The 19,081-nt window shown below is 46.6% G+C and overlaps 2 long non-coding RNA genes across 3 annotated transcripts in view; both read left to right on the top strand.

Moving 5' to 3' along the window:
* The first annotated feature begins 7,017 nt into the window (after window positions 1–7,017).
* Window positions 7,018–10,564, top strand: LOC119129329. The gene is made up of 5 exons (XR_005099168.1): window positions 7,018–7,216; window positions 9,267–9,326; window positions 9,420–9,497; window positions 9,568–9,621; window positions 9,703–10,564. It is a non-coding gene; the product is annotated as an uncharacterized LOC119129329 (long non-coding RNA).
* Window positions 10,565–12,262: 1,698 nt separating this feature from the next.
* LOC119129176 overlaps window positions 12,263–19,081 on the top strand; it is a 36,856-nt gene continuing 30,037 nt past the window's right edge. Inside the window, exons 1-2 of one of the 2 annotated variants that reach the window (XR_005099140.1) lie at window positions 12,263–12,509; window positions 12,642–12,686. This is a non-coding gene — a long non-coding RNA (uncharacterized LOC119129176). The remainder of the gene's footprint in view (window positions 12,510–12,641; window positions 12,687–19,081) is intronic. The other variant, XR_005099141.1, reaches the window with a different exon arrangement.

Below are 19,081 nucleotides of genomic sequence, written 5' to 3' on the forward strand. Positions count from 1 at the left end.
GCGCCTAGGATGCGCCAAGACGACGCCAAGACTGCCTTGGATGTGCCTTGGATGCGCTTGGACGCCGCCAGGATAGATATGCCTGGATGATGCCGGGACTGCCTTGGCTGCGCCTGGACAACGCTGGGACTGCCTTGGATGCACCTTGGATGCGCCTTGGATGCGCCTGGACGACGCCAGGATCACCTTGGATGCACTTGGACGACTTCGGGACCGCCTTGGATACGCCTGGACGACGCTGGGACCATCTTGAATGCACCTGGTTGACGCCGGGACTGCCTTGTATGCGCCTGGACGACGCCGGGACCGCCTTGGATGCGCCTTGGATGCGCCTTGGATGCGCCTTGGATGACGCTAGGATCGCCTTGGATGCGCCTGGGTGACGCCGGGACCGCCTTGCATGCGCCTGGACTCTGGGACAGCCTTGTTTGCGCCTCGGCGACGCCGGGACTGCCTTAGATGCACCTGGACGACGCCAGGACCGCCTTGGATTCGCCTGGACGCCAGGACGGTCTTGTTTGCGCCTTGGATGCGCCTTGGATGCCCTTTGGATGCACCTGGATGACGCTGGGACCGCCTCGGATGCGCCTGGATGACGCTGGCACTGCCTTGGATGCGCCTTGGATGCTCCTGGACAACGCCGGGAGCACCGGACGATGGCCTTGGACTGCCTTACATGCGCCTGGACGCTGGAACCGCCTTAGATGTTCCTTGAATGCACCTGGACGACGCTGGGACTGCCTTAGGTGTGCCTGGACGACGCCGGGACTGCCTTGGATACGCCTGGACGACGCTGGGACCGCCTTGGCTGCGCCTGGACAACGCTGGGACTGCCTTGGATGCACCTTGGATGCGCCATGGATGCGCCTTGGATGCGCCTGGACGACGCCAGGATCACCTTGGATGCACTTGGACGACTTCGGGACCGCCTTGGATCCGCCTGGACGACGCTGGGACCATCTTGAATGCACCTGGTTGACGCCGGGACTGCCTTGTATGCGCCTGGACGACGCCGTGACCGCCTTGGAAGCGCCTTGGAAGCGCCTTGGAAGAGCCTGGACCGATATGCCTTGGATGTGTTTTGGATGCGCCTGCACAACGCCAGGACCACCTTGGATGTGCCTGGACGACGCTGGGACCGCCTTCAATACGCCTTGAATGCGCCTGTACGACGCCGGGACCGCATTGGATGGGCCTTGGATGCGCCTTGGATGCGCCCAGGATGCGCCTAGGATGCGCCTAGGATGCAACAAGACGACGCCAAGACTGCCTTGGATGTGCCTTGGATGCTCCTGGACGACGCCAGGACCGCCTTGGATGCGCCTGGATGACGCCGGGACCGCCTTGCATGCGACTGGACGCTGGGACCGCCTTGTTTAAGCCTGGACGACGCCGGGACCGCCTTAGATGCACCTGGACGACGCCAGGACCGCCTTGTTTGAGCCTGGACAACGCCAGGACCGCCTTGGATGCGCTTTGGATTCGCATTGGATGCACCTGGACGACGCTGGGACCGCCTTGTTTGAGCCTGGACGACGCCGGGACCGCCTTGGATTCGCCAGGACGCTGGGACCGCCTTGTTTGTGCCTGGACGACGCCGGGACCGCCTTGGATGCACCTGGACAACGCTAGGACCGCCTTGTTTGCGCCTGGACGACGCCGGGACTGCCTTGGATTCGCCTGGAGGCTGGGACCGCCTTGCATGCGCCTGGACGCTGGGACTGCCTTGTTTGCGTCTGGACAACGCTGGGACCGCCTTGGATGCGCCTTGGATTCATCTGGACGACGCCGGGAACGCCTTAGATTCGCCTGTCCGCTGGGACCGCCTTGTTTTTGTGCCTGGACGACGCCGGGACCGCCTTGGATGCTCCTTGGATGCGCCTTGGATTCGCCTGGACGCTGGGACTGCACTGTTTGTACCTGATGCGCATGGATGACGCCAGGACAGCCATTGTTGCGACTTGGATGCGCCTTGGATGAGCCTCGGATGCGCCTGAACGACACCAGGACCACCTTGGATGCGCATGGACGATGCCGGGACCGCCTTGGATGCACCTTGGATGTGCCTTGAATGCGCTTTCACTGCGCCTGGATTACCCCCGGACCGCCTTGGATGCGCCTTGGATGTGCCTTGGATGTGCCTTGGATGCTTCTGGACGACGCCGGGTCCATCTTGGATGCGCCTTGGATGCGCCTTGAATGCGCCTCGGATGCGCCTCGCATGCGCCTTGCATGCTTCTGGACGACGCCGGGACCATCTTGGATGCACCTGGACGACGCCAGGACCGACTTGGATGCGACTGGACGACGCCTGGACGACGCCGGGACCGCCTTGCATTCGCCTTGGATGCACCTTGGATGCGCCTTGGATGCGCCTGGATGACGCCGGGACCGCCTTGCATGCGACTGGACGCTGGGACCGCCTTGTTTAAGCCTGGACGACGCCGGGACCGCCTTGGATGCGCATGGATGACGCCAGGACAGCCATTGTTGCGACTTGGAGGCCTGGACGACGCCGGGACTGCCTTGGATACGCCTGGACGACGCTGGGACCGCCTTGTTTGAGCCTGGACAACGCCAGGACCGCCTTGGATGCGCTTTGGATTCGCATTGGATGCACCTGGACGACGCTGGGACCGCCTTGTTTGTGCCTGGACGACGCCGGGACTGCCTTGGATGAACCGTGGATGCACCTGGACCGATATGCCTTGGATGCGCCCAGGATGCGCCTAGGATGCGCCTAGGATGCGCCTAGGATGCGCCAAGACGACGCCAAGACTGCCTTGGATGTGCCTTGGATGCGCTTGGACGCCGCCAGGATCACCTTGGATATGCCTGGATGATGCCGGGACTGCCTTGGCTGCGCCTGGACAACGCTGGGACTGCCTTGGATGCACCTTGGATGCGCCATGGATGCGCCTTGGATGCGCCTGGACGACGCCAGGATCACCTTGGATGCACTTGGACGACTTCGGGACCGCCTTGGATACGCCTGGACGACGCTGGGACCATCTTGAATGCACCTGGTTGACGCCGGGACTGCCTTGTATGCGCCTGGACGACGCCGGGACCGCCTTGGAAGCGCCTTGGAAGCGCCTTGGAAGCGCCTGGATGACAGCGGGACCGCCTTGGATGCGCCTTGGATGCGCCTTGGATGCGCCTGGGTGACGCCGGGACCGCCTTGCATGCGCCTGGACTCTGGGACAGCCTTGTTTGCGCCTCGGCGACGCCGGGACTGCCTTAGATGCGCCTGGACGACGCCAGGACCGCCTTGGATTCGCCTGGACGCCAGGACGGTCTTGTTTGCGCCTGGATGACGCCGGGACCGCCTTGGATGCACCTTGGATGCACCTGGACGACGCTGGGACCGCCTTGGATGCGCCTGGTCGACACCAGGTCTGCCTTGGATGTGCCTGAGATGCGCCTGGACGACGCCAGGACCACCTTGGATGCGCCTGGACAACGCCGGGACCGACTTTGATCCGCCTGGACGACGCTGGGACCGCCTTGTTTGAGCCTGGACAACGCCGGGACCGCCTTGGATGCGCTTTGGATGCGCATTGGATGCACCTGGACGACGCTGGGACCGCCTTGTTTGAGCCTGGACGACGCCGGGACCGCCTTGGATTCGCCAGGACGCTGGGACCGCCTTGTTTGTGCCTGGACGACGCCGGGACCGCCTTGGATGCACCTGGACAACGCTAGGACCGCCTTGTTTGCGCCTGGACGACGCCGGGACTGCCTTGGATTCGCCTGGAGGCTGGGACCGCCTTGTTTGTGCCTGGACGACGCCGGCACTGCCTTGGATGAACCTTGGATGCACCTGGACCGAGATTCCTTGGATATGTTTTGGATGCGCCTGCACAACGCCAGGACCACCTTGGATGTGCCTGGACGATGCTGGGACCGCCTTCAATACGCCTTGAATGCGCCTGTACGACGCCGGGACCGCATTGGATGGGCCTTGGATGCGCCCAGGATGCGCCCAGGATGAGCGTAGGATGCGCCTAGGATGCGCCAAGACGACGCCAAGACTGCCTTGGATGTGCCTTGGATGCGCTTGGACGCCGCCAGGATCACCTTGGATATTCCTGGATGATGCCGGGACTGCCTTGGCTGCGCCTGGACAACGCTGGGACTGCCTTGGATGCACCTTGGATGCGCCTGGACGACGCCAGGACCGCCTTGGAAGCGCCTTGGAAGCGCCTTGGAAGCGCCTTGGAAGCGCCTGGATGACAGCGGGACCGCCTTGGATGCGCCTTGGATGCGCCTTGGATGCGCCTTGGATGACGCTAGGATCGCCTTGGATGCGCCTGGGTGACGCCGGGACCGCCTTGCATGCGCCTGGACTCTGGGACAGCCTTGTTTGCGCCTCGGCGACGCCGGGACTTCCTTAGATGCACCTGGACGACGCCAGGACCGCCTTGGATTCGCCTGGACGCCAGGATGGTCTTGTTTGCGCCTTGGATGCGCCTTGGATGCCCTTTGGATGCACCTGGATGACGCTGGGACCGCCTCGGATGCGCCTGGATGACGCTGTCACTGCCTTGGATGCGCCTTGGATGCTCCTGGACAACGCCGGGACCGCCTTGGATTCGCCTGGACGCTGGGACTGCAATGTTTGTGCCTGGATGACGCCGTGAACGCCTTAGATGTGCCTTGGATGCGCCCAGATCATGCCAGGACCACCTTGGATGTGCCTGGACGACGCTGGGACCGCCTTCAATACGCCTTGAATGCGCCTGTACGACGCCGGGACCGCATTGGATGGGCCTTGGATGCGCCCAGGATGCGCCCAGGATGCGCCTAGGATGCGCCTAGGATGCGCCTAGGATGCGCCAAGACGACGCCAAGACTGCCTTGGATGTGCCTTGGATGCTCCTGGACGACGCCAGGACCGCCTTGGATGTGCCTGGATGACGCCGGGACCGCCTTGCATGCGACTGGACGCTGGGACCGCCTTGTTTGCGCCTGGACGACGCCGGGACTGCCTTGGATGCGACTTGGATGCACCTGGGCGATGCCGGGACCGCCTTGTTTACGCCTGGACGACGCCGGGACCGCCTTAGATGCGCCTTGGATGTGCCTTGCATGCTCCTGGACGGCGCCGGGACCGCCTTGGATGCGTCTTGGATGCACTTGGACGACATTGGGACCGCCTTGGATGCGCATGGATGACGCCAGGACAGCCATTGTTGCGACTTGGATGCGCCTTGGATGAGCCTCGGATGCGCCTGAACGACACCAGGACCACCTTGGATGCGCATGGACGATGCCGGGACCGCCTTGGATGCACCTTGGATGTGCCTTGAATGCGCTTTCACTGCGCCTGGATTACACCCGGACCGCCTTGGATGCGCCTTGGATGTGCCTTGGATGTGCCTTGGATGCTTCTGGACGACGCCGGGTCCATCTTGGATGCGCCTTGGATGCGCCTTGGATGCGCCTTGAATGCGCCTCGGATGCGCCTCGGATGCGCCTTGGACGCGCCTTGACGACGCCGTGACTGGCTTGGATGTGCCTGGTTGACATCGGAACTGCCTTGGATGCGCCAGGACAATGCTGGGACCTCCTTGGATGCGCCTGGACGACAGCGGGACTGCCTTGATTGCGCCTTGGATGCGCCTTGGATGCTCTGGGACGACGCCAGGACAGCTTTGGATGCACCGGACGATGGCCTTGGACTGCCTTACATGCGCCTGGACGCTGGAACCGCCTTGGATGTGCCTTGAATGCACCTGGACGACGCTGGGACTGCCTTAGGTGTGCCTGGACGACGCCGGGACTGCCTTGGATACGCCTGGACGACGCTGGGACCGCCTTGTTTGAGCCTGGACAACGCCGGGACCGCCTTGGATGCGCTTTGGATGCGCATTGGATGCACCTGGACAACGCTGGGACCGCCTTGTTTGAGCCTGGACGACGCCGGGACCGCCTTGGATTCGCCAGGACGCTGGGACCGCCTTGGATGCACCTTAAATGAATCTGGAAGACGCCGGGACCGCCTTTAATGCGCCTCGGATGCGCCTGGACGACGCCAGGACCGCCTTGGATGCACCTTAAATGAATCTGGAAGACGCCGGGACCGCCTTTAATGCGCCTCGGATGCGCCTGGACGACGCCGGACCGCCTTGGGCTTCTGGACGATGCCGGGATTTCCTTGGATGCGCCTTGGATGCGCCTTGGATGCGCCTTGGATGCACATGGACGGCGCCGGGACCGCCTTGGATATGCCTGGACGATGCAGTGACCGCCTTGGATGCGCCTGGACAGCCTTAGATGTGCCTGGATGACGCGAAGTAAATAGATAAAATAGATATGTAAATAGATCAAATAAATAAGTAAATAGATAAAATAGATAAGTAAATAGATAAAAATAGTAAAGTAAATAGATAAAATTTATGAAAATAAAGAGTAAATAAATAGATAAAGCAGATAAAATAGATAAGTAAACAGATAAAATAGATAAGTAATTAGATAAAATAGATAAAAAATAGAAAAGTAAATGGATAAAATAGATAAAAATAGAAAAGTAAATTGATTAAGTAGATAAAAATTGAAAAGTAAATAGATAAAATAGATGAAAATCAAAAAGTAAATAAATAGATAAAATTGATAAGTAAATAGATAAAATAGATAAGTAAATGGATAAAATAGATAAAAATAGAAAAGTAAATCGATAGAATAGATAAATATAGAAAAGTAAATTGATTAAATAGATAAAAATAGAATAGATGAAAATAAAGTAAATTTGTCTAATAGATAAAAATAGAAAGGTAAATAGATAAAAATAGAAAAGTAAAAAGATAAAATAGATAAAATTAGAAAAGTAAATTGATTAAATAGATAAAAATAGAAAAGCAAACAGATAGAATAGATGAAAATAAAGTAAATTTGTCTAATAGATAAAAATAGAAAAGTAAATAGATAAAATACATAAAAATAAAAAAGTACAAAGATAAAATAGATAAAATTAGAAAAGTAAATAAATGTGATGTGAACTGATGCTCATTGAGTGGGTGCGCGTGTGTGTGTGCGCATCTCAATCCATCCAATCCATCTAACCATGCATGAATGATGCATCGGTGGAGCTCTGAATGAACACGGGGAGAGGCGTGCATGTGTGTGTGCGCGCTCACACAGACTCCATAGCAGCAGTGAAGCTGAGAGCATCTCCTCGGCTGGACGTCTGCACGGAGAAGAGGAAGAAAAGCAGGTGAGTGCTTTTTTTTTTTTCTTCTTCACCTATTGTGTGACTCTGTAACATTGTAGCATGTACTATGACACTGCAATTTTCAGTTATGATCCAACTATTGTTTCCAAATGAGCTTAGTTCCATGCTGTAGATTTGCATTTTGGGGAGGACAACAACCCCTTTTTAAAAATGTCTGTACTTAATTTTCCTTTCATATTCATAATTGTTATGGGATACAATTGTGTGTCACTGTGATATACTGGTCTAACATTTAGCCTGCATGTGCTTGCTTCTCAGGGGCAGCCCTCTTTTCCCAGTTGTGGGTTCTGTCCACATGATAACCTTGGTGGTCTCTGAATCTCTGCATTCATGTATACCACCACTATATAGCAATCATCAAATTACTGCTGATTTACCTTAGTTGTGGAAATCAGGGAGTACCTAGGAAAAGATGACTTGACATTTCTTGGTCTGTTTCTCCCATAGCATTCCATTTGTGACATGGAAGGCATTTTTCTGGTCCACTAATCCACTGTTCATGGCTCCACCCTTTTGATTCAATACAGTGTTCACAACTGATAGATGGGTGCCAACCTGTAAAATACCAATTATTTTCTATCATACATTTACTTTTTTATTTTTTTACTCATATACACCTAGAAATAGTATGTCCTTATTCAAATGCCCTTTTTGTGATGTAAAAAAAGGACATCAAGAAGTTGGTTCATAACTATCAGGCTTCTGCTAAACCGATAAATAAAAAAACAATCATTTGAACTACTATATTTTGGTTTAATCCGAGGCACCTTTACTGGTGGCAAGTGTGCATTGACTATGAATTTGTGTGATTGGTTGATTCTGAACATCCGCAGTTTTAAGAGGTGCACACTTAAGCAACCCTATTATGCCAGTTTTTTTTATCCCCATCTCAAAGCCCTTTTCTCAATTTCTCAAAGTTGCATGGATATACAGTAGGCCACGGTGGTACAAGTTTCCAAATGATTTATATCTGCCTCATTTTTTCCCCCAATATTCCCAATCCATGCATCTGAACAGGGGTGTCTAAACTTTTTATATCCACTGTAAAATGTTGACGTTTACCACTTTTCTTCTCCACCATTATCCCCACAAGTAGCCTCAGCTATCTGTCTGACCACAACTGGAAGCTTCAAGCCTGCTGCTTATTGCTGCCAAGCTGGCCAGCTGTCAGCTGCGGAACAGTCTTGCCTCTGAAGTCCTGATTCGGCATTTCACTACTCGTGCTCTGTTGTATATTATCCATCCTGTATTCCACCTCATCTTGCTGTGTTGTGTGGCTAAAAGTGATGATGGGTGGGAGAAACGTATGCAGAGGACTGTGAGGCAACATTTTGTATTTGCCCACCCTTGCAGAAAGAGCGGGAGCATTAGCTTTTAAGACTCCAATCTGTTACTTTTGTTGTCATGCACGCCATTGTATACGACAACGGACATGTTCGTGCATGCAAACAGTACAAGCCTCCATCCTTTTGGGCAAGTCATTCCTGCAGAATGATTCATTCCTTTTAAGAATCCACACATAGGTAGTGAATCTATAAGACAAGCGAAACTATCTTTCCGACTTGGGTCACGTTACCTCCGTGAGATGGTGAGCGATGTACTCAGCCATCCTGCTGAAATCCTCCTCTAGTGTCTTCTCGCTCCATACATTTCATTCTTAGTGCACAGCCTTGAGTGTGTCACGTGAAGCAGCTTGGTGTGGCAATAAGAGGTCTAATTTAAAATAGAAGAGCTGCGGGGAGCGTCCCACTGGGTCATTCAATGGCCTGTACAAACACATTGACCTGGAAGCATCCAATTGATTCCCTCCTACCATGAATGCGACACTACCGTGACATCCGCAGTCGCAGTGGACGAGTGAAGTGACGATCAAGTGGCAGCCATTGATTCTTTCACTTAGAGATCAATGTTTCCTCTAGATGAGCTTGGTTGGTACTCGAGGGTCGAAACTTGACTTGGATTTCTATAATCAGTCTCGTCTCCTTGGTATTGCATAGGTTTTACTAAATGAAATTGTGAATTCTGTTCATAGGCAACTTTACAATTCAAGTCATCCTCACTGAAGTCAGCCATGGAGCGGAAGACAAACGAGGTATAGAAGAAAGAAACTAATACTATAATTATGAATGAGGACTACTTGAGAAGGCAAGAGTTTTGTTTTCTAATGTTTTGCTTTTGTCACAAGGGCTCCACCAGCACCTCTCCTCAGAAACACATGAAGAATCGCTCCAAATCCATAGAGGAGACACAGCAGTCCAAGAGAGTGAGAACCGTGCACGAGTCTGTCAAGTTCAGATGACGACAATAATGTAACCATCATGTTTTCTTGGCAGGGCATTTCTTCACAGAAATCGCTCCCAGGAAGACCAGAGCTGGACAGAGTGAAGGTGAACTCTTTTTTTTTTTTTTTTGAGTGACCTCTATTGCAACATGTCTTTTACATATTCTGTCTGTCTTCTGTCTTGCAGGAGTGCCTTGAGGCTTCTGAAACGCCCTCGGCCTCCACTGAGGAATTAAAGGGATGAACAAATAGCCAAGTAATCTTGTCATCAATCATATACCGTACGAATATATGGAACAAAATTGTAATAAAAAGCCAGCGATAAATTCAAAATGTGTTACATGACCTACATACCGTAAGCAGTCACAAAAACATAGATCTACATTAAGACATTGCATGTGAAGAGAACATGTTTTTATCCAGTTCTCCAGTTTGTTTGTTTTTTAGGCTGAAGAACTTTTTTTTTTTTTTCTTCTAAACCTCTCCTGATTTTGATCTAAGAATGGCCAGTTTATCGGTCGGGCTCCAACTGTTAACATTGCAAAATGTGCATTGACATGAACAAGTGATGTCATTGGGTGTATTCATTAAATTTGTCCTAAACAACAAGCCTATGAGAGGTTATGAAACATTTTATCTATCGATCGATCGATCTATCTATCTATACTGTGGAAAGCTGGCTATCTGCCATGGAAGATGAATATCTTTTTGAGTGCATGCTGTCGCCAATGAACAAAATCATCGATTACTATATTTAGTTTGTATCTCTTGGCCTGCTACCAGCAGAAGGTGTAATTATGGAACATTGTTACTGCTAATGTATCAAATTGTGGGTTAGTGTTGGTTCACTATTCTCTGCTGCACCAATTGTGTAAAAGTTCATCCGCTTAGTTTGGTGAACCACTCATACATGCAATGTATACCTACAACACAATGTTAAAACCATTATGTGCTATTCAAACCATTTTTTTTTCTCCAACTGAGCTCTTATAAAGGCTCTCCTTGTAGTAGGTGATGGTTTTGTCAAACATTAATAAAATCCTCTACCCCTATAACATTGTAATGATGTTATTGTTATACATGTTTGTTTCTATGGCAACCAAATCATCTTTCCCAACTTGACGTAAAATTAACCAACATACATGTGGACAATGTTGGGAATATTTATTTTGGAGTTTCATTGGTTTAGTAGATAGTCTAATAAGACTGGTTAAATGTACACCAAGAGTTCAGTATTTTATTGTCAGAACTCCACAGGCATCACTGTACACAATAAAGCTGCAACATTCATCTGTAAGGACAAAAATGAAGACTTCTGGTAGTAAGTTGTTCAAGTGTAAATTCACAGACGCAGCAGTATCTTCAGCTTCTGTTTTGCTGTGTGCAGAGCTTTTATACCTCTCAAAGCCCCAGCTCTCATCAATGCTCAGAAAACAGTTTGTCTAAAGGAGGTGGGAGTTATTAAATTGTATTTCTCTGAGGTCCGCATATTAACTTTTGTTTGGTAGCACTGCTGATGTGACAAAACTGGTGCTGGACAATTTGTTACCTGGAACATCGCTACTGTCTTGTGCCTTGTTGACGTTTGGAGTTAAAAAATATCTTTTTTCAAATCTGTTAAAACAGAATGCTGAATACATACATATATATATATATATATATATATATATATGTATGTATTCATCATATATATATATATATATGAGCATTCTGATTGGATTTGTGTTGTAAGATAACCTGGCAGAGCCATTCTTTCTACGAGGACCTTAAGAAATATTTATCATTGTCAGCAAAATTATCAGGCAGCATGGTGATGAGTGTTTAGCACATCCGCCTGATAATTTTCACAGTTCTGGTTTCGACCGTTGCTTCGGCCTTCCTGTGTGGAGTTTGTAGGTGCTCCCTGTGCTTGTGTGGTTTTCTACATGTACTTTGGCTTCCTCACACTTTCAAAATGGCTTAAACGTGTGAATGAAAGTGCGAGTGGTGAGTTATGTTTCCTGCATGTGATCGGCAGACGTCCAGTTCAGGATGTAGCCAGCCAACAATTAAAATAACTATAAAATAAGATGACCAATATGAGCCACTAGATAGCAGCAGAGCCATTATTTTATAATTTAACCTCAGCCACAACATTCCTTATTATCACCCACCCTACACAAGAAATTCAGGCTAAACAGATTTTTGCTTTAACATAATTGGTGTCATCAACTTAAGACTTATTGATTTAATAATGGAAGATGATCTACACTGCAGGTGTAACGGCCGTTTTTTGTTTTTCAATTACAAAATTTCAAAAGAAAAAAACATGAGGTGACTGGTTTTCTTTTATTTCTTTAAACAACATAAAATTGAAATCTGATCGTTTTACATTTGGCGTTTGCCTACGTCAAAAGGAAAAACAAATGCCCAAAAAGTACACGGACCACAGTTGCACATTGACTTAAGTTTAACTCCATAACTATTAAAGGGGCCTTGACATGAAATTCTCTATTTCTTTTAGGTTTTTGAGCATAAATATACATCTGCTAGCCTGACGAGTCCTCAAAGTAGTGACAAGAATGTTTCCCTTGCTGTTTGTATCATCATAGCTCAAACATCCATCCATCCATCCATCCATTTTCTAGCATTCTCAAATGGGCTGTTTGTGATGTTACCAACCCCGCCCTTTTTGGTTTGTGATGCCACTAACTCCACCCTAACAATTTTGAATCCATCTGCCTGCTGAAGTTTCAACACAAACTTTTGTGCAGGTGTGGCAGAAGAACAAGATTCTCTTTCTTCTTCCTACAGTTAAGCCACAGAAAGGCTTGTGATTGGACTTTATTTATGCCTTGCATATGTCAAAAGAACTCTCAAAACGTGTGTTGGTTTGTGGCAAACATTTTACTGACAACTGCTTGTGCAGTTTGGGACAATAAAAATGTGGATTAGCTTTCACTTTCCCTAGGATCGATATCAAATCTCTCTGGAACAGCAAGTAACCCTGTTCAAGTAAGTTTATTTTGGGAGGTATTTCCTTCACTATGTGACATAAAGTGGCCTTCTTTGCTAGCTTTGCAGCTAATTGATGCTAGTTGATGTAACATCGATGCTCAGCGTGCATGTCTCAATATATCTTTTAAGGTGCTGACGTCAAAGACTCAATGTGAACGGAAGCATGTGGAAGAGGTGAAGCAAAAAAAAATAATTGTGAAACAGGTGAGCCTTGCCACTGACACCAAAATCCACTCATTCAATGCTCGACTAATATTATGCCTTCCTAGTGGAGGCTAATTTTTGCAAAAAGTGTTTTAATTCAGTAGTAGGGTGCCCACAGTATGGTTGTTGTTGTTTTTGTCAGGGCTCCTTTAAGAAAAACATTCTATACCATTGCACTTCATGAAATCATAAAGTAATAACATATTTGAAAAATTAAAAACTGTTTGTGCATCATTTTATGCTTCTGTCGCTCCTGGTGTGTGTGTCCAGACCACCGGGGGCAGTATAAAACAAAGCTACAGGAGGAGGATGCAAGATGCGATGACACAGTCTTAGACGTTTTTCACAGGATAAAGAAAATATGCTATATTTGCATGTGTTGCTATTCGTGTTCAAATACGAGTTGCTGAAATCAAACTACTGCAATATTGATTGATTTCATCACGGCCAATAGCATTTAGCTGGTGGATATTCAGAAAGGTTTGTGTAATTCTCTGTTTTGTTTGGTGAACTTCAACTAGGAGTGGCAATGAACATCTCAAGGCCTCTTTTTTAAGAATTGCTCATTGCTGCCGCTGCTTCTAAGTTCACTGTCACAATCTACTGCAGTGGTTGGTTCTCAGTTTTGATTTTACCGCAAGTACCACCTCATAAAATACTTGGCCAACAGTAACATCCTAGGCCCATATGTTTGTAAAAAAGTAGGTGAAGGTTTTATTCCTAATAAATCTGCATTTATTGTAACTAAGCCATTGTACCATTACAATTTACACATACGTACACAAGTTGTAAGAACAACTACTGCATTAATGATAAAACTCTATTGCACATAAAAATGAAAAACTGCACTTGATTAAAAGGTTTCCAAGATTAAGTGCAAATGTATTGTGCTGTACTAACGTTAAATAAATCTGAACTACTTAAAAATGTACTTTAGAAACAACGTTTAAACAAGCTGCGTGCAAAGCTAATCAGGTCTCTCGTTAAATTGAGGTATCACTGTATGATTTCTTTTGGCTTAAAGGCTATATGAGAGAAACCCTAACTACCATGAGGTGATGAAAATGAGTTTGACACTCTATCCACACCCTACAAAAGGTGAACAATCTCATTCTGCTTGCTGAGTGAGTTGTTTGTACCAGTAATAAAGTTATTTTGCCATTTTTTGGTTCTGTAAATCACAAGTAGCGCACACTTGTTGCAACTTGGCAAGTAATGTCTCTGGTTACCTGCAGGAAAATTAATTTCCACAAGAAACTTAGGCGCGACTGAAAGAGAGGCGGACACGGCCGTAGATGAGCACCGTGCAGGTAGCTTGGATGACATCGCCCACCAAAGTGACGTGTGGTACAGGCTCAGTGGATGCTGTCAGTGTCTGTATACAGCCTCCGCCAGGATGCCGCATAGGGCGATAATGATGCCGCTGAATGTAATTACAGTAATTCCGGCTGCTGTAATGATTCAAATCACTTGCATCCTCTTTGCCTTTCAGAGACACGTTAGCGCCCCCTTCTTGGATGGGGTCCCCGAAAACAGTGAAGTAGCAGACATGAAAAGGGGTAGAAACGACTCTTGTATTTCAACCGACAGCCTTTGAATTGAGTTGCTGCTCAATAGAGGGTGGAGAGAAGAAGTGACTGGCTTGCCGCAGCTGCAGGAAACAGCTTATAAGAGGGAACATTAAAAGGCCGCGGATGTTTCCTTATTGAATCTGACTGGGTTGTTTATTGGTGGAGAGGCTCGGTGGTGCCTTCTGGCAGTGTGTGTGATTTAAGAGCAGGAACCAACGTGGGCTGCTTTTGTCCTTGTCTAATTCACAGTGCACATCTTTTTCCTGCTCCAGGAGACTGATCAACATTCATTTACATCTACGTATATGTGCGCCCTGTGCTCTTTAGAGTCATTCTGCTTTTTTTCTCCAGCAAACTCCTGCCCTCCATCCCACAGAGAGCATCATGGCCTCTCAATCAGGGGTTCTTAAAAGTTCTCAAATCCAGGGAGATATTTCCTCAAAGAACCTTATGTCTAGGGCGAACATGAGCTTTCTTTTCAAGGACTTGGTACTCGCAATTGCAGCCCATACTAATGGCGGCCAATACCAATGGCTGACAGAATGTTTTTCGAAGTGAACTGTATCCAGGTCAATCCTCATATGCTTGCCAACATTCAATTTATATAAGTACAATATTTCTTCATTTCGAGATGGCTGCTGGATGAGCTCTCTCTCTCTCTCTCTCTCTCTCTCTCTCTCTCTCTCTCTCTCTCTCTCTCTCTCTCTCTCTCTCTCCACACGTAAATAAAAACAAAAAACAATATATAATACAAAATAAAAGTATGAATAAATACAAAAAATAATTATAAAATGAATGTAAAAATATATACGAATGTACACATAAGTAAATGCAATTAAACATCAATGTATTTTTCTTTTAGTTTATTTCTAAATTTTTTTTTTTATTTGATTTTATTTTGACTCCTATTAATTTTTAATTGTAGCAGACCATAGACGTGACATGTTTCGGTTGGTCTTTCACCTTCTTCAGAGTGTCACATGATGATGTGTGACTTGTGTTTATCAGCATTCTGGAAGGGGTGAATGGACAGCAGAGACAACGACACCTGTCAAATTGACAGGTGAGTCACACCTTTTTTGAATATCAGCTGATGAAGCTCTGAAGAAGATGAAAAAGTCAGGTAAATGACAACCTAAAATATCCTGTCTAAGTTAAAAGAACTGACGAGTTAATTGTTGCTAAAGTTTCATATACAGTAAGTGCAAGAAGAAGTTACTTTATTTCCTCAAGTAGCAGCCATCCCTCAAATGCCCCGAATTGTTGCTGCGTGCATCATTAATATCAGTAAATAAATGCCTTTCTTGAATAGACTTAGCAGTCAGAAAAAGAACATGCTATCACTGTAATTAGTACTTAGTCCATAGAACCCTTTGTTCGCACACAGGGACATAGTTTCTGAGCCCATTTAAATTCCGTTGCTACCAGAAATAGCCGCTCCAAATCACATGAACAGGTTTTCCAATTAATTAATGCGAGGAGTCTTACAGCAGAATTGAAGATGATCTTGTTCTCTAGTTTATTATTTGTGGTTTCAAAAAACATTTTGTAAAGTAAAAAAAACAAAGTTCAAAAACAAATGGATTTTCTTGGGCATATTTAAAAATACTGTAAGAGAACAGAAGAAGTTAGGGCTGTCACTACTGAATCACTTTAGAGTGGACTTTTCCATTAAACAATTGAGTAATCAGATGGCTGGATATGTCTGTATGAATGGCGTGCAATGGTGCCGACAATGCCGCGAGGCTAAAATTTTGTCAACCTAACTTATTGATGTGATTGACTTGAACGTTTTTCCTCCAGCCTGAATGTCACTAGTACCTCAAACAATATGACATAAAATGGTCTAAAAAAAAACACATTTAGGGTTGAGTAATTAGGTAAAAAAAATTGAAAAATTTGCAAAGGTTTTATTGTAAAATAAATCAAAATATACTGTCATGCCTCGTCCACAGTTTTGTGATGTCATCGTTTCTGTGTCTGTGTGCTCGCCCCTCCCTTCCTGTGTGCCCTTGATTAGTGTAACCACACGCACCTGCCTCGTTACCTGTGTCGTATTTAAGTTCTGTTTGCGTGTCACTCGCCGTCGGAGCATTGCCTGAGACGTGGACAATGCATGTCTCACTGTCACGCGGTTTGTTTGGGTCCTGTCTTTTGTTTCACGCTTTGGCGGTCAGTCCTTTTGGTTTTGTTGTTTAGTCACGTCAGTTTGCCGGGTTTGTCCTTTGAGTTCCTGCAATAAACCCTGGTCCAAGCTGCATTTGGTCGTCCTCGCTCCATCTACACCCCGTTCGTGACATATACTCTCATAATCCGAATATTCAACTCGTTTCTTACTGTTGTTGCTCTGTTCTTTACTCTTGGGGCACTCCCTTTCTCAGCATCCTTAGTCTGCTTATGCTTTGGGCTGGCTCTTAATAGGTAGTCTGTGTTTTATTATTGTTGTTCAAGACATCCTTCATCTGAGAAAGTTTGAAAATCAGAAAATTAGGAGTCAGGCGTTCCCTCTACTTCTAGTGTCAACAGGTCATCCAGTAATCGAACCTCCTGAGGGCCAAAAATCAAGACTTCTCATCGACCTCGCCAAGATCACGCTCCTATTCATTTTCTTCTTTGTGTGCTCTCTCTGTCTACTCTTAGCAGGGTGCTACGTAAGTGTAGCCCTCACTTATCCCTGTGTGTTCACTGTGACTCAGGGAGCCTATCTATGTTTGACAAACCAGTGAGTCATACGCGTCTAATGTGTATTTAATCATTTAAGCTTCAGACCATGACAGGAGGGAAAATGTTGCTTCTTTTCATTGAGCCACATTTTCTTGTGCTTCAGGCGGATGTTTCCCAAGCATTCTGGAGCTCTGTAACGGGGGGTGGGCATCCTTGGGTTTCACCTCTGCAAGAATAGTAAATGCAATAGATGGAAACTGTTGGAAACTGTTTTGGTAATCAAACTGCTGTTGTTGAGTCTGTTGCATTAATTACACAGAGCGTGCAGGTCACTTTTAATCCATCTATTCATTTTTGATCCCAGCACCATCATCAGAGCCCAGCTTTGCTTTTTCCTGGGCTTCTGAACAAAATGATGAAGCATAAATCCAAAGATGTATTTGGAATGGACACTACAATGCGAAATGACATGGGTCAATCTCTTACTGCACCCATAACAAAAAATATTAATCACTATATCGCTCAAGGGGAATTTCCAGAGGAATGGAATTCAACCATTGTTTGCCCAATATTTAAATCTGGAAATCGGCAAACAAGACAGACCGACAAATATTTTGCCAGTCATGTGTAAGGTTTTGGAAAAGTGTACCTATATCAGTAGATCAGGGATCAAATCAACAATTCTCATTTTTCACTCCATCCATTACAATATGGATTCGGACCAAATCACTCAACTGAGTCAGCCAATTGCTATTTCATTGGAAATAAAATCAGATTATTACTTGACAGTAATGGTGTGCAACTCTGAAACTCTAACCCTAGGTTAAAAAGCTGACTTTGGTTTGAAACCGTACTACGACACTTAACCAATACCTTAACCTAAAAACACCTAACCCTATTCCTAACCCCTAGCCTCTAACCCTAAACCTAGTTTGAAAACAACTGTAGTTGGTAAAGTTAACTTGTCATGAGGATCTTTGACTATATAGCGTTAAAGCACAATTCAGAGGTCATTTACATAGTTGTGATTGTGTTTACTATATGGAGACAAAGGTTCAAGTTTAATTGAAGGAGCAAATGGAAAGGACAAACCAAATGGAAAAGATAAACAATGACAATGGACTCTTATGTAATAGTTTTAATGTCATGTAGTTCATCCAATTGGAGTGCCCGTAGCGTGACGTCATCGCACTGTTCTGCAATGCTGGGCCACACCATTAATATTTCCTACAGGAAATAAATGTGTGTAAAACTGTGATCATAAAGCATTTATTAACATGACATTCATAAATGTAAACATAAATTAATTGCTTTTTATGAATAAGGGCCTTGAGAAATGTGGTAAATTGCGGAGCAGCTCATTTTGCACTTTGTAGGAGGGGCATGTCCAAAAGGATTAATTTAGTATACATAATGTGATCTATCAAAGCTAATGTAATGTGCCTTCAGCTTTGAAAATTATTACTGCTACTGTGGTGTAATCGTGCATGAATAGGATGTCCGGATTATTTTCTAAAAAACAACAATTTTTGTGTGTTTAAAAAAAAACTCAACTTGGAGACAATGATAGTTAGATTTATCCTATGATTGTCATGAAATGAATTTCATCTGAGCTCTTTCAGATTTTTTAAAAAGTGGAGTTTCCTTTCAGTATTAAAGCAGACACATCTGTGTTGAAATGACACCACACAAGCTTATCAGCCATAAACCTCTGCCACCACTCGCTCACTGCTGACAGTCACCTCTCCTCTCCATTAGAACTCATGGGGCGCTGTGAAATGGGACAGGGCACAGGTCTCTATGACTAATGCATAACCCCCCACACAGAAAACCCATTTAGAGATTTTTATATGCAATGAGAAGTAGGGGCAAGTGTAAACTTTGGTGGGGGTTTATGTCTGGGGCTGAAAAATGTTTGCCTGCTCTCTCTTGCCTTACAGTGTTAGGTCGGGCATTTCTGAATCACAAGAACAGGTCAAGAACAGCATTGGCAGAGAGGAAACGGATGATGAGTCCCATCATGCTTGTGTGGAATTGGAGCACAAAAGCACCGGTGAAGAAATGTAGCCAAGAGTGGGAGGTTGCAAAGGCTAGAGAGACAAAGAAATAAAGATGAAACCGAATTTGCTT

The sequence above is a fragment of the Syngnathus acus genome, chromosome 10 (genome assembly GCF_901709675.1).
Source record: "Syngnathus acus chromosome 10, fSynAcu1.2, whole genome shotgun sequence".
NCBI classification, from domain to species: domain Eukaryota; kingdom Metazoa; phylum Chordata; class Actinopteri; order Syngnathiformes; family Syngnathidae; genus Syngnathus; species Syngnathus acus.